Source organism: Thermobia domestica, chromosome 14, assembly GCF_964235325.1.
Source record: "Thermobia domestica chromosome 14, izTheDome1.hap1.1, whole genome shotgun sequence".
Lineage (NCBI taxonomy): Eukaryota > Metazoa > Arthropoda > Insecta > Zygentoma > Lepismatidae > Thermobia > Thermobia domestica.
Window position 1 is genome coordinate 46,888,877 of NC_137467.1, and position 16,900 is coordinate 46,905,776.

The window sequence follows — 16,900 nt, forward strand, 5'->3', positions numbered from 1 at the left end:
AACTAATATTAATTTATATAGTTAAATTTTAATTTGAAGAAAAACACACTTTGCATTAATTAGTGGAACGCTAATATATTGGACTTATATTGGACTTATAAAGACAAACATACGTGCGGAAAGACTCTGAACGTATGTCTTAGTTCGTCCTATTTATGTAAGTTGCATTTAAGTTCATTCATTAATCTAAGTACGAGTTGCACAATTACCTTTTCAATTTTCAACGAAGTTGCATTTCTTTCCTTTCTATATAAGGTTTTCGAGTTTCAACATACCATTTTCTTTATATGTTGTGCAATATTCATATTACGTAACATCACAACTTTGAGTTTGTATTTTGATACATACTTCTGTCGAAAATAAGAGATATAACGAAATATTATGTTGCAAAACATTTCGCACAATGGTAATTCGATGAGAAACTGCTTGCTCAATATCATATCTCAACTGGCATAATTAGTGACAAATATGAAACATTTGGCTTATTAGTGTCACATAGCAGTAGATTTATTGTCTTAGCCACATATTGCTGTATTTAATACTTGTTTGTCACGTATGGAAAACATAAATCATGCATCGAAATTTTCAGATAGTAGGTGTTGCGCGTGAATCATTGCCGTGCTGATTGTTAACCAGTCAAGAAACCTTACCAAATTTTTGTGTAGCATTTCTGTGTAAAGCTGTGAGAAACATAGTCTCTCTGTGTCTACAGTAAAAATAGTGATATTTTTTAAATTCAACAAATTTAGTGCCATCGTTGTCGAAAAGTATTTTGGATATCGTGTGGTTTGTAATTACTATTAAATCTATATCTATGTTCATACCTATCCATCTATCTATCTATCTATCTATCTATCTATCTATCTATCTGTCTGTATACAGTGAGATCAGAAAGTAACTAGACACCTGCACGATTAAAAAATGGCTCGATTAAAAAAAAGGTAAGGCGATGCGATGCCAGGAAGTGTTACAATATTGTATACACTTGGTTACAGTGCAGTTGAAAGAGCAGTTTGGTATTAAATTTACAGGTAAAACTGTGAATATTTCCAACAATTAATGTGGGGTGCATAGTGACTTTCCGAACGCACTACACACACCCACACACACAGGCGCATATATATATATATATATATATATATATATATATATATATATATACACTAGCTAATATGCCCACGCTTGGCATGTGTCACATATAAGCAAACTCAACAATGAAACAAAAAAAAAACACTTACTTTTCTAATGGATTTGACACTAATATCGTTCATTTTGGATCATTTTTACATGTCCTGGTGCCCCCCCGGTGATCCCCGGTCTGCACACAACTTGAAAGTATTCACTAGTAGAAGTGCCATCATATATGTCAGTGAAAGCGAAAATTATAAATTTACTACTTTACGGTCCTTTCACAACAATTTGCCTTCGTCTGGGGCCTGGCAACGTACCCGTGACCAAACTTTGGTAACTCTCGGCCCATTCGTCTGATCCCCAGGCCGCATACAGGCAGGCATATAAAGAGACACACAAAAAATTATTTATTTTACTTTAATATATATACAGTACAGTGTTAGTTATGGTAGAATGTCTGTACGAGGGCCACTATTCATATTTTGATTCTAACAATAAAAAACAGTAATTTCTCACTGAAAATTGACTTGTCGTATTCTTGAAATTTGGGAACAAGAAGTAATCGGGTTCCAAATCAGGGCTGTACGATTGAATGACCCAATTCGATTTTTTAAGTGTTCAAATAGTTGGTTGTTAGACGAGATGTGTGAGAGCTCGCATTCTCTTGATGAAGAGTGACCCGACGGCTCTTGTTTGTTTTCCGTATTTGACCGAATACCTCCCGGAAACAAATTGTTGTGAATCATTCAGAGTTGACCGTTCTACGTCCGTCTAAAGGCACAGTTGCCACATGACAGTTTTCCCGGAAAGATATCCGACCATTCGTTTTGATGTGCTTCAAGTGCGAACAACTTTTGTTGGATTTGGTTCAAATTGAAACACCCAGCGATCGCCTACTGTTTACGTTAAGGCTCATATGTATATATCCATGGTATGTTACTATGACTTTTGAAACATAGCCGTTGTATTTATTGAGCACTTGTGTGCACGAATCGACGCGAGCTTCGTTTGAGTTTTTGTGAAATTATGTGGGATCCAACGAAAACAAATCTCCCCCACGACTCTCGTGAATTTCGTCAATGAGCTAATGCTGACCACGAGTAAAATCCTTATACCAGCGTTTCGCAGTGGCGAAAGATAGGGCTTCATCACCAAATGTGAAAGTAGGTTAATTAATGCACTTCTGTCTTAATAACCTACGTCAAAGATCGTAATAAACCATCACACGAAAATTGTCAGGAATTAATTACACTTTTCCGTTGTCACGCCATCTTCAAGTAAACAACACAAATAAGGCTGTTGACATGACAATTGAATTACGTTATGATCACCAGTGTCAAACGTTTATATGCAAACAAAATATATATGTTTCTCACTTGTTGCTTTACTTACCTCAGAGATCATTGTCTGGTGTAAGATCGAGACTAATTGGAGTCCAGGCAAAAGGAACTCGTGAAGAAGCACAACCTCTTCCAACGCAGCGGGCCAGTAAATGTCTAATTCAAGCAATTGCGCATGTGAATCGCGAAGTACGCTTGTGCTCCATACTCCTGTATCACAACAGTGTCCTTGAAACCATTTTCTTCCAGTTGAGGCACCAACTATTCATTAAGCATCTTCAGGTAAGAATTTTGATTGACGCTGTTTTCGAAATGGGGTACGCCCACTTCCGGTCCAAACGATATATATATATATATATATGTGTGTGTGTGTGTGTGTGTGTGTGTGTGTGTGCGTGTGTGTGTGATTTGGCTGAATTTATGTTTTAGATTGTAGATTTTGACTCTTGTTATTTAAATTGTGTTGCTTATAGACAAAAACCGATTTAAATCTTTTAGACACTAAAACTATATATTAACAATGTTGTTAAAAGAAGAATTTTTAAAACGGATCGAGCTGCTTAAATTCAAGGAATAAATTTGTTAATCTAGGTAAGGATAAGTACTAGCTTTTTTTCTGTTTTCTGATTAGTAATAACCTTCTTTAAAGTAATAAGAATCATACAATTTAAATAACGAAATAGAAATTTGTAAAGAGTAATTAATTATATGTTTATCTTTTGAATATGATATGCAGGATTTATTTTATTATAATAAAACTACCCTTTGTAAAAATATACGTAACTAAATGAGAGAGAAAGTTTTAGTGAACTAAGGTTCTGTTAGAGGACTTCTAAAGCTAAACTTGTGTGAGTGTTTTGTGGGTACTAGACGCCGTTGACAATACTTAAACACTTCAAATTTTAGTTAACTTACTATTAGAAATTTGGTTGTTACTACGTTTCGTTTTCTAGTAGAACTTAGTAAAATGTACCAAATTTCACAAAATTAAATCCCCACGTTAAGCGGGTTTGCATATCCAGGCTCCTAACTATGAAAACATTTACGCTCACTCCAACCTCAATCATTTCACGAATTCAACCTGTTTTACCTATGTTATTACGACATAATATCGATTGTGATTTATTCTAAAAACACTTTTATACATTGCAAGAGCTTACAACGACTCACCAAAGGTAGTCGTTAACCCTGGTTCGGCTAATTAATGAAGGTATATCTTTTGTAACAGTAATCGTTCACAGCTTAAAATATCTTCCTAATTATATTTTTACTATTACGCTCACCTTTACTATTGAAATCACAAGTCGATGAGAAGTATTGAATAATTTATTAGTTGATACTCTTTTGACGTATATCTACAACAAACTGACTTGCAATCAGAATATCTCCATTAAGTATCCATAAAACAACCACATAGCAACTAACTATCCCATAATAATAAATCTTTCTTATATTCTTAAAACATTCTTCTTTTGTTATTTTTAAGTAATATTATCGCAGGTATAGTGCTTGAGTAGAAGCACTTTCTGCCCAAAATACAAATCATTATAAACAGATACAAAGTATCTCGTTGTATAAAAATGTCGCCCGACAATGGGACTAGATATAAAAGTTACAAGATAGCTTGACTTTTATATTTAAGAACCACTGGTCCGTTTATAACAATGATATTCTATTAATTGTATTTATTACAGTTTGATCGCCCCTCGTATATAACTTCATTTAAGCTTCCTTTAAGAAATACATTTATAATAAATCTTTTATTCCATTATCATTTATCTTCTACTATAAAAAAACGTCGTTGCTTACTAATATAATTAACGGAGGGTGCGAAGTCAAAAAATTGCAAGAAGACAATTACATTTTAAAACATAAATCATAATGATCTATAGTTTCAACCATTATCATAAACGGTGATGTTAATAATGTTTAATCTCTCTACAGGGCGCATTAAATAATAACTACGTTAGATGATATTATTATAGTATACATCGCATCAATTAGACGTCATAATAAAGAAGAATCATGTTCGAATAACAAATAAGGTAGCTCATACAGACAGTCGTCGAATAATTAGTTTAATAGAATGGATCTTATTCTTAACATAATCTTTGACAATGAAGTTTTCAACACAAATCAATATAATATAAATAATCTTTGCTTTTAATCAATTATGAATCGAATTATAATTCTTCACATTAACAAGAAAGAATAAAAATCATTTGAAAATTAACTTTTCAGTCTATCTAAAACTATATCTAAGTACTTCAAGCATTCATAAGGGTCGTTTTCATTATCAACATTAACTCATAAAATTGAAGATAAATGTTCATAAGAATCTATACTTGATATGGGTTTAACCCTTACTTCATCAACTGCAGTTAGTTTAAATTCGTACTTGCATATGATTCTAATAAAGTACATTGCACTGCACAATCGTGATTGTGTTCCGCATTATTTTGTACATGAATTGTATCACGATTTTGATTTTGGTACAAAGTGCCATCTCTTGAACTATGGTTACGTCTATCCATGTAATTTACACTATTTCTAGAATTTCGCCACATATTTCGTCTATTTCGGAATCTACCTTGGTTACTTGATCTGACATATTTATTGTCACGATTAATTAGGTTAGGTTGATTCCCATTATATCTTTGCCTATTTTGATTGTTCTGATCGTTTAAATTTGCTCGAATTAGGTTATGTTCCGTATTGTCTGCATTATGGATATTTAGATTCCGAACAGGTACAAAGTGATCTGAATTGTTTTTAATTTTACCTATTCCCGCTTGATGATTTTGTTGGTACTGAGTTTCATAACATTGGACAAGCATTAATAACTGATTGAAACTCATACACTGGGTAGAAAACAGGATCTGTTGTAGTTTAAACGGTAGCAAATTTCGAATTGATGCTATTATTCTGGACTCCGATTGCAACGGATTTACGACTTTTAATTCGTTATATGTGTTTACGACAAAATCGACAACAGATTTGTGCAAACGAGGATTGAAAGGTTGATTTCTAATTGTGGCATTTCTGTTTGCAAGTAAAAAGTCATTTTCGTAATTTGTAATCAACGCTGCTTTAAATTCCTCATATGTATTGATGTGATCACGCACTGCTTTAAACCATAAAGAACATGGTGGGAGTAACAAATGAGGGATTAGTTTCATATACTGCGATTTATCTATACACATTATACTACACTCATCTTGAAATTTTTTCTAGGAAAGAAGTAGCATTTTCAATACATTTACCACTAAACTTACTCATAGCACGTATTTCGCTCATCTTCACACTTAACTTTACATTCCTTTCACCATTTCGTGTATGTGTTGAATGATAATTTCTACCTACTGCGTTATGTGAGGTTTCACCATGTCTTTTCCGCCCATCTGAATTCCTTGGCTGAATTCCTTCCAGAATAATGTCCTCATCGGATGTATTACTTGCAGAGGCGATAACGCAAGGCCCATATCGATCTGGTGCGGGTGAATGTGAGGTCATCTCTTGTGAATGGGAAAACTCCAAACGATCACTAACCATATTATCGTGGTATGCGCTGTCCTTCATCTGTAGCGTCCTAATTTCCTCCTGTAAGGTAGCTATCAATTGAGTGTTTGAACGTATGTGATTAGAATTGTCGGTGACCTGAATCTTTTGCTGACGAACAGAAGATTCTATTACTTCCAAATCGCTTTTTACAGCATTGACTTCTTGAATTGCATGGTTGTAACTATCTTGGCAATCATCAGATAATCTTTTTAACTTTTCATCAAACTGGGAAGTGATGTCTTTCATTGCCTGGATGACAGATTGCTTTGTTTCTTCTGATTTTTGCTCCAATCGCCTACTTAATTCCTCATATTGTCTATTGGCTTCTTCGGACTTCTGTTGAGCCGTTTGTTTTAATTCATTGGCCATCTGGGCCAAATTTTGTTCTTGTCGCTTTAAAGCCATTAGAATTTTGTCTTCTAATGTCATTTCGGGTGTCATGAGAGCTATAGTTTCTTCGATGTTAATACTGTCAACAATTTCCTTTTCCATTGTCTCACCGATCATAGTTTTTCTTATGATTACTCGGCCACTTCTGAGAATCGTTGAGTTCGCGTTCATTAACCTTCTTGATGAGGTAAATTCACCCTTACTTTCGACTTCGGGATATGAATTTACAAGATCCCGGGTGAGGTAAACCAAAAATTTTACAACGACTCACCAAAGGTAGTCGTTAACCCTGGTTCGGCTAATTAATGAAGGTATATCTTTTGTAACAGTAATCGTTCACAGCTTAAAATATCATCATAATTATATTTTTACTATTACGCTCACCTTTACTATTGAAATCACAAGTCGATGAGAAGTATTGAATAATTTATTAGTTGATACTCTTTTGACGTATATCTACAACAAACTGACTTGCAATCAGAATATCTCCATTAAGTATCCATAAAACAACCACATAGCAACTAACTATCCCATAATAATAAATCTTTCTTATATTCTTAAAACATTCTTCTTTTGTTATTTTTAAGTAATATTATCGCAGGTATAGTGCTTGAGTAGAAGCACTTTCTGCCCAAAATACAAATCATTATAAACAGATACAAAATATCTCAATGTAAGCTGTAACGTCCAAATATTTACTGAGACCTCATAGTCGTATCGGAATAAACAAAAGCGAGTATGGAACAGTAAACTGCTTCCACAAAAGACAAAAGAAGAGGTGCAAAGGCGTACAAAACGGTCGAGTGGTTTGGGTCGATAAACTACCAATCACATGTTTGTGTGTTCAAACCCGGTAGCAAGTTGTTTCTTTTTGTAAGTGTCTTCCTATTTTCATCCGGAGGCTGAAAATATTTCTTTGAGTAACTCATTGAAAACTTCTTTTGTTTCAAATTCGATTAGAACGGAACATTATATGAATTGCGAATCTTAAATCCATAGCTAAAAGAAAATGAAGTATACTCACTACTCCATTATCCTCTGATTTGTAACGAAAAACTATTTATAAACAGTGGTGACTTCAGAAAATTATCCTCGGGGGGAATTTCAATATGCGGGTGGAGGGCAAACATTGGTAGTGTACATTGAGCACAATCGAATATATGGTCCTGAAGGCGGAAATTTCTTAGCTCGAGAGGAGTCTCAAATTCTCCTTCAGATCACGTCGTGAAAGCATCATTGCTTAAGTGCTTCTCGTAACAAATATAATATTACACTTGTTTCTCGTTCTACATTTTGAATTGGTAAAATCATAACTTATAGAGGATTATAATAAAAGCATAAAAATTACAATACCAATCATGTATAAATTATCCTGTAAGTTACCTACTTTGGGTCAGATTAAAACTCAAATATTTGTTTTCGGATTGCACTTAGAAGTAAGTCCTCTCTATATAATCCTGATTGGAAAGCCATGTATAACTCTAATTAATCAATATTTATACAAATATTCTTTTATTTTACTATTTTTACTATTCAATATTATATACACTTCGCAAATAAATGCTTATTTATCATATATATTGGTCTCTATTTGAAATTCCATTTAATCGCATCCGACAAGAACACAGACAGAAACATCGAGAACAGGTGAAATAAAAGAGCTATACCCGGCTGGGACTCGAACTTAGTTTGAATGGTGCTTTATAAGCCGAACGACTTAGACCACTCGGCTATGGTAACAACTAGTGATTTTAGCAAAGGCTTCGAGTAGTAGTTCTTATTACAGAATAACATTTTTTATTGCCTAAAATTTAAACCTAATTTACTTTGATATAATATATCTATTAATTTGTTTCATGAACACGTTTTCGTTACTTTGATGAATGATGTGTATTGTTGATATAGATTCTATTACACGTTCTTTCGTAAATATTATAGAAAGTATCAGGATTATTTATGATCTTTTATGGATATTTACTGGCGCATGCGCAGTACACAGACAGTTCAATTGGAAGGCGAGGAAGGAAACGCTAACACATTGTTAGAATGTTTCATCGCTGTGAAGTATAAAGAAGAGCTAAAATGTATTTTACGCTTGTCATTGCGTAAAGAATCACCAGGTTCATGTTTATCCAAGTTCTCACTGATCAACTGGACTCATGAAAAATAATTTATATTGTCATTACTGCACAATATGAAGAATAAAGAACGTAAATTACACCACATTGTTCTCGAATTCGAACCTAGCTAACGAAGGGACAATAAACAAAATGTGATTTATTCATTCGAATTGAGATAATTCAATGAAACTAGAAATTACACAATCAAAAGGAAAAACATCGTTAAAATGACAATAATACTTTCATCCGAGATTTGAAATAGTTATTAATTAACTGAAATAAAAGTAATATTGGGCATTATATAGAGTAAGAAAAGAAAGTAAATGTATTCTTAGAAACGTTTAAAGTAAATTCACAAATACTTTTTTGAAGACATACTACTCTTCCTTAACGTTTTAACAAACTAATAAGTAAACAAGCAAAGGAAAAGAATGAAAAACGAAAGTATTGCTCTTGAAAAAATATAATAAATAAATGAAACTTAAATAAATGTTTACGCAAAAAATGACACACTAGTACTTCGTGTAATCACCTCCAGAGTCAATAACTTCTTGAAGTCTGGAGGGGATACAAGATACAAGTCTCGAGCAATACGACGGTGTGTCACGAAAATGTTGCCACAGTTCCATAACATGATTTTGAAGAAACGTTTGGTCTCTGTCTTCACTTCTCTCCTCCCATTCTTGCACCATGTAGGCCCACAGATGTTCAATTGGGTTCAAATCTGGTGATAGAGGGGGCCACTCAATACAAATTAACTCTGAATGTTCACTTAGCCACTCTCGTGTTTGCCGGGAAGTGTGAACAGCACTGTTGTCATGCATAAATATATATTCTTTCTGTTCGGGGAAGTTTCTTTCTAAGGACGGTAACAACGTATTTTCGAGGATATTAATGTAAACACTGCTCTTCATTCTCTCAGGCACCGCAACCAAATCTCCAGGACCAGCAGCCATCATGTATCCCCAAAAGTGTGCTGATATTCGCCCTGAACTAGAAGTTCTGATAATATTTTGTTCAGCATACCTGGTTCCGCGCGGTCTATACAATATAGCTCTGCCTTGTTGGTTAGACTTGAAAACCTTCTCGTCGGTCCAGATGACTAAGTCCCAATATGACTGGGGTTGGGTTATATTATTCTGTGCCCATTCCATTCGTCTGGCCTTATGAGTTTCAGTCACGAGAGTCTTCCTAGCGGGTCTTGAGCAGTGTAGACCAGCCCCCAATAATCTTCTTCTTATTGTTTCGTGAGAACAATTATATTCTCTGGCTTTGTGCAAGAGGATTGACGTGTGGCGTAGAGGTCTGTTGATTACTTCTGTAACTAAAGCTTGATCTTGAGCTGCAGTTGTCACTTTTGGCCTTCCACTTCTTGACCGACACCTGAACCATTCACCACCTTCTTCATGTCCCTGAACCCATTTCTTGACCGTTTTCTTGTCACATCCCAGATCTCTAGCAATCTGAGGCACAGCTTGTCCCATTTTTGCTCGGCCTATGATTTCTCCTCTCAGAGCCACAGACAGTACTCCACAACCTTTAGAGCGAGGCATTTTCAGAACCTGTTAGAAATTTGCGTTCTGGCGTGTATGAAAAATGTCGGTAAAATGCATCTTTCTGTTTCTACTGCGCATGCACCAGTCAATTTTCATGAAAGATCATAAATAATCTTGACAATTGTTGTAATATTTATGAACGAATACGTAATAGAACCTATATTAACAACATCATTCGTCAAAGTAAAGAATACCATAAACATAAAACAATTTCAACAGACTATTACATCAGGCCAAAATAGGCTTAGACTTCAGAGAATACAAAATAAATTTCATACTGCAACAAAAAATTGAACATGAAACACGCTTACTATATTTTCAACTTGTTACATTAGCCAAGTGGACTAAGGCATTCGACTAGAGATTCTGAGGCACCATTAAAGAGTAGTTCGAATCCCAGCACAGTACAATTTGGTTTTACCTCTTCTTGACGTTTCTGTTTGTGATTCTGCCAGATTCTATTAAATATAATTTCGTAATACGCTAAAATATACATAATATTTGAAATTCTTAACCTCCCATTTTTACATTTTTCAAGCTCAGTTGAGAAAAAAGAGGGAAAATGAAAGTACGAAGATTTACAATAATTACTTAGCATTTACTGTCATTGTAATTGTGGTTATTTTATTTATGAAAATGTATAATGAAATAAAAATATATTTAGTAGGTCACATGTCTCAATTTTTCGATTCTAACTTGAAAGTTACAGTTTAGGCGGTGACATATGAAAGACCCAGGGGGTTGAGGCGGTTGTAACCCCTCCCATTGAAACTTTTATATTCTTTGAAATAAAAAGTGTTTCAGTTTATAATCTTGGAAAAGCAACAATCACTGTGTGTGGAGGACGATTTATTTATACTACGATTTATCACTTCCAAATGTGTAGAAGATGTGACTGGATATTGTGCATAATCATTCAAGAAATGTAACACAATGAAGGGACTTCGTAAACCCTTCACACCACCCCAGGAGGAGGAAGTGCGTCCTGCAGTTCCTCGGTTGGGAACTACTGCTTGCGAGGGAAACATTCTAACAATGCGTTAGCGTTTCCTTCCCTCGCCTTCCAATTGAACAGTCTGTGTACTGCGCATGCGCCAGTAAATATCCATAAAAGATCATAAATAACCCTGATACTTTCTATAATATTTACGAAAGAACGTGTAATAGAATCTATATCAACAATACACATCATTCATCAAAGTAACGAAAACGTGTTCATGAAACAAATTAATAGATATATTATATCAAAGTAAATCAGGTTTAAATTTTAGGCAATAGAAAATGTTATTCTGTAATAAGAACTACTACTCGAAGCCTTTGCTAAAATCACTAGTTGTTACCATAGCCGAGTGGTCTAAGGCGTTCGGCTTATAAAGCACCATTCAAACTAAGTTCGAGTCCCAGCCGGGTATAGCTCTTTTATTTCACCTGTTCTCGATGTTTCTGTCTGTGTTCTTGTCGGATTCGATTAAATGGAATTTCAAATAGAGACCAATATATATGATAAATAAGCATTTATTTGCGAAGTGTATATAATATTGAATAGTAAAAATAGTAAAATAAAAGAATATTTGTATAAATATTGATTAATTAGAGTTATACATGGCTTTCCAATCAGGATTATATAGAGAGGACTTACTTCTAAGTGCAATCCGAAAACAAATATTTGAGTTTTAATCTGACCCAAAGTAGGTAACTTACAGGATAATTTATACATGATTGGTATTGTAATTTTTATGCTTTTATTATAATCCTCTATAAGTTATGATTTTACCAATTCAAAATGTAGAACGAGAAACAAGTGTAATATTATATTTGTTACGAAAAGCTTTTGAGCAATGATGCTTTCAGGACGTGATCTGAGGGAGAATTTGAGACTCCTCTCGAGCTAAGAAATTTCCGCCTTCAGGACCATATATTCGATTGTGCTTAATGTACACTACCAATGTTTGCCCTCCACTCGCATATTGAAATTCCCCCCGAGGATAATTTTCTGAAGTCACCACTGTTTATATATAGTTTTTCGTTACAAATCAGAGGATAATGGAGTAGTGAGTATACTTCATTTTTTTTAGCTATGGATTTAAGATTCGCAATTCATATAATGTTCCGTTCTAATCGAATTTGAAACAAAAGAAGTTTTCAATGAGTTACTCAAAGAAATAATTTCAGCCTCCGGATGAAAATAGGAAGACGCTTAAAGAAAGAAACAACTTGCTACCGGATTTGAACACACAAACATGTGATTGGCAGTATATCGACCCAAACCACTTTTTTTTAATATATTTATTGAACTGTAACAACTAGTACATTGCAAACACCGACGTTACATTACATCAAACCAGTATACTATGGAATCTTACAAGATCACTTTGAGGAAATTAGCAAACACAGATGTTTCACTCAGATTGATCATAGGAAAAGTCTTATGAGCATATTTTAAGTATAAAGAATATTCCTCCACTGTACACTTTGGCGTGGAGGACAAAGTATAATAGATAGTATGCCCAATAAGCCAATTAACGGCATTGAGTTTTGTATTGGGATACCACACATAGTCCGGAAAGCCAAGTATACGGCGATCAAAATAGATAGCTGGTTTACAACAGATCACCGCAAGTAATCCACATAAAGAGGTCCAGATGCGAGTCGTATCAGTGCACTCCGACACATGATGCAAAAGCGTATCCAGTCGACCACAGTGCACACAATTAGGAGATTCAGAACGATGAATAGTATGAAGTCGTTCATTGGTAGGGTGTAAGTCATGAATAAAACACAACCAAACACTACGAATGTCCGAAGATAAAATTTTGTTGTGCACATTTCGCCAGATCGCATGCCAGTCATAGGTGGGAAACTTATGACAAATTCGGGGTACAGTATGACACATAGCACTGTTGATTAAAGTGCCATACAACACTTTAGTGGACATGGTGCAAGCCTTGGGTGACGGTGTGGCATATGCCCATGCGGAAATGAGTTCCCGCACATATGCATGGCAATGACGAAAAAAGCGGATGTATGGCGGATTATTTTCAGTTAATGGAACAGTCCAACACGATATCCATTGCGATGTGTGTGAGTCAGAATCAAGAAATAACTTCAATCCATTACGCATATAAAGAGCTTTGCATTTTTGTCTTACATTAGTAACTTGTAATCCGCCTTTAAAATATGAGCAATAGGTAACATTTCGTGGGAGTCGAAAATAAAATCCACTCCACAGAAACCAGCCTATGAGAGAGTCAATCTTCCTTGCATAACACTCAGGCAGAGGAAAGATCTGAGCTGCATACCACACTTTAGAAAGAAGGTAAGTATTAACAAACCAGGTGCGTTGTATCAAATTCAATCTCCGACCCTTATTGTCGGCACTAAGTAGGCGTAAATTCTGAAGAATAGGGTCCCAAATTATATCTGTCAGCACGCCAGTTCGAATTGTAAAGGTAATACCAAGTATTTTGATGTGGTCATTTATCAGATACTGGTGGTCAATAGAAAAGTGTGACGTGACCATGGAAGCATTATATAACAATAACGTCGATCTATGCACATTGATTTTTTCAACACTCACCTGCACGAAAGTCTGTAGGCACTGTTCAATAAGCGCAAACTGTTCATTCGTAGTGAAAAGGAGTGTCACATCATCTGCGAAAGCTTGAACATTGATATCTTGAAAATCATGATTCACTGATGAGGGGAGCGACATTAGATGGTAGAACAGAGGTTCAAGCGCCAAACTAAATAAATATACAGATAAAGCACATCCTTGTCTTACTCCACGACTTATGGAAAAGGGAGCCGTAAGGTGGCCATTTATTTGCACACGGGAAGTGGCGGAAGAGTACAGCGCACGAATCATGTCAATAAATGAATCAGGAAACTTGTAGGCTCGTAGAACAGTGTAGAGATAGTAGTGGGATAAAAAGTCAAAAGCATTTTGGAAGTCCACTGATAATAAACATGCAGGCATGCGCTTAAATTTAAAATATTCAGTAATGTCACGAATCTAGCTAAGAGCAGAAAACACATTCTTGGTGGGATGAATGGCTGCCTGAAAATCACTAACAATCTCGTGACAAACAAGTTTCAAGCGTCGTGCTAAGACTTTAGAAAAAAGTTTCATATCAGTATTGAGTAACGTTATAGGACGGTAGTTCTGTATGGTCACCGGACAGTTCGTTTTAGGTATGAGAACAATGGCACCTTGATTATCAATGAAATTGTGATGCCTTAAGAGCTCATTAAGAAGGTGGCATAACTCCGCTCCAACAATATCCCAATAGGAGACATAGAATTCATAAATTAGTCCGTCTGGACGGGGACTCTTGCGGTCTTTACATGTACTCAATGCTTCTCGGACTTCCGTCGGAGTAATGTCCGCCATTAATTGTTGGTGTATGTCGGGAGACAGTTGGGGCATTGTCTCCGGGAAATATGCCTCTATGCCGTAGCATTGATGAAACCGGTTCGATATAAGGAAGAAAAATGTTCATACACAAAAGTCTTAAGATCATTAAGATCCGTAACTTCGCCAGCACCATCTATCGTAATAGCTTCAATGTAGTTCTGTTGACGTCGCTTCTGCGATTGAATATAGTGGTAAAAGGAAATGCGTTCAGATTTACAAAATGAGGCAGATGTGGAAGCCGTCTGATATCGTTCTAGAGCCCGAAGTTGTATGCGTGTAATTTGCGCTTTAACCCTATGAATATGACTGAGATTTTGAGGGTTGCTGGATTGAGACCAGAGATCGTTTAATACAGCGTAGTAATATTCTAATGTCTGATGAGTCTCGCGCTTAATTTCTTTTCCGTACCATTGAAAAAAAAACGTTTTATGTGGGGTTTAACGTAAGAAGTCCACCATTCAGAAATAGTTGAAAAGTAACGTCATTGACGTACCCAAAATTGCCAACGTTGACGAAAATCATTCCTAATGGTAGCTGGATGGAGAAGTTGAGTATTTAATTTCCAGTAACTTCTACCTTGCGTATGCGAGACACCTGTCGGAATTTTAGGAACACAATAAACCGCCGCATGGTCGCTAAATGAAACTGGACATATGTCCGTTTCAATTATATTTGAACAGTGAGAAGACGTTTTGTACCACCTATCTAACCTGGACATCATATGACTATTCTTAAAAGTAAATTTAGGCACCGTCCAATGATTCCACCACACATCCCGGAGCCGCAACTGTTGGATAAGGCGGGTAAAATTAACACTAGGGTGGAAGATGAAAGTGGTATCGATTTGTCTTTCCAGTACATTAAAGTCACCAGCCATAATAATAGGATCACAATTATCTGGTAAAATCTGCACTATTTCCTCGTTATAAAAATGATCACGAGAACGCCTGTTAACTGTTCCAGAAATACCATAAACGTTCACAATATTAAATCCATCACAAAATAAACTGATACCACGGCCAGAGGGAAGTCGCTTAATGCGTTTGACGACAATACCCTTTTTGATTAAGATAGCAGTACCCCGATTGTTGGGTCCGATATTCACAATTGCATTGTACATTGGCCGAAATTCAAAACATTCAAAGCGGACCTCTTGCAGAAGAATGATGTCGTAACCACTTTGCATAACAAAAGTTTTTAAACTATTTTGTTTCGCTGGATGGTGAATGCCAGCGATATTTATTGTACATAGACGGCGCACGTTAGGTCTAGTAGGAGACGGAGAACCTGCCATCAAGTTAATAAATACATAAAGTAATAAAGCAATTTGAAAAAATAACACCAAAAACTGGATAAGTTGTGCAAAAATACACCTCACTACAGAGGGGGGAGAGGAGAAATATTGCATCCATCTGAAACACAATCTCCACCACTCTTCCTGAAGTTTGAAAAGAAAGTAAAATAAAAACATAAATAGAAACAATCAGGTAAACATCACTTGAGAACTGCGCTGCAGGGAAAGCAGAAAAGAAAATATATGGCATAAGAACCCGAAGGCACGTGAACGGTGCTGACGAGAAGCTATACACAAGAACTTACGAAGCAGTAGGTTCTTTTTCAACACTCTTTTCACGAGACTCGCCTGTAGCAGAGAAGTTGTTACAAATCATGTCAGAGTCAAGGTCACCACCACCGCCGCTATGTGTTTCTGGGTCACTCACACTATCTTGGATTACTTGGCTAACACTGTCTCTTTTATTTGAGAGCACTTTTCGTTTTTTACCTAACGATCGCCGTAGTTGATTTCCGTGAGCACTAGTAAAGGGCAAAGTAGATTCAGATGCATTTTCAAGAGTTGTGGCTGATTTCTTAGTAAGCTGAACATGAGATGTAGACAATGGGACATCATCCTGCGACGTTGCCAGATTGGGCGGGGCATTTTGTAGCACTGAGTTGGTCGAGGGCCACTGAATCGGATCAACACAATCTTGTAAGGCCGTAGTACTTGGCTCAGGTTCTGTTATGACATCATGACATAAAGTAGGAAATTCTGTAGGATCCTGCACCAAAGGAGGGGGAGCTCGAGACACATCACGAACACTCGTGGAAACACTGGGCCGTAAAGAAGGAGACAGTGAGTTTAAGGAGTAATGTGGGGTTTTAGGGAGATTACCAGTGGAAAAGCTGTCATACGAAGGTCGTCCTGTTTGTGCTGAGGACGAGGTAACTGACGAGGTGGTACCTTGCATTGGGAAACAAGATGATCCGTACTCAAACAGCGGAAACAAGTATGAAGCTGTCCAGGATACACAATTGAAGCTTTATAACCCATGAAGTGGAGTTTAGAGGGTATATGTTTCCCCAATTCTATATAAACTGCGCGAACAC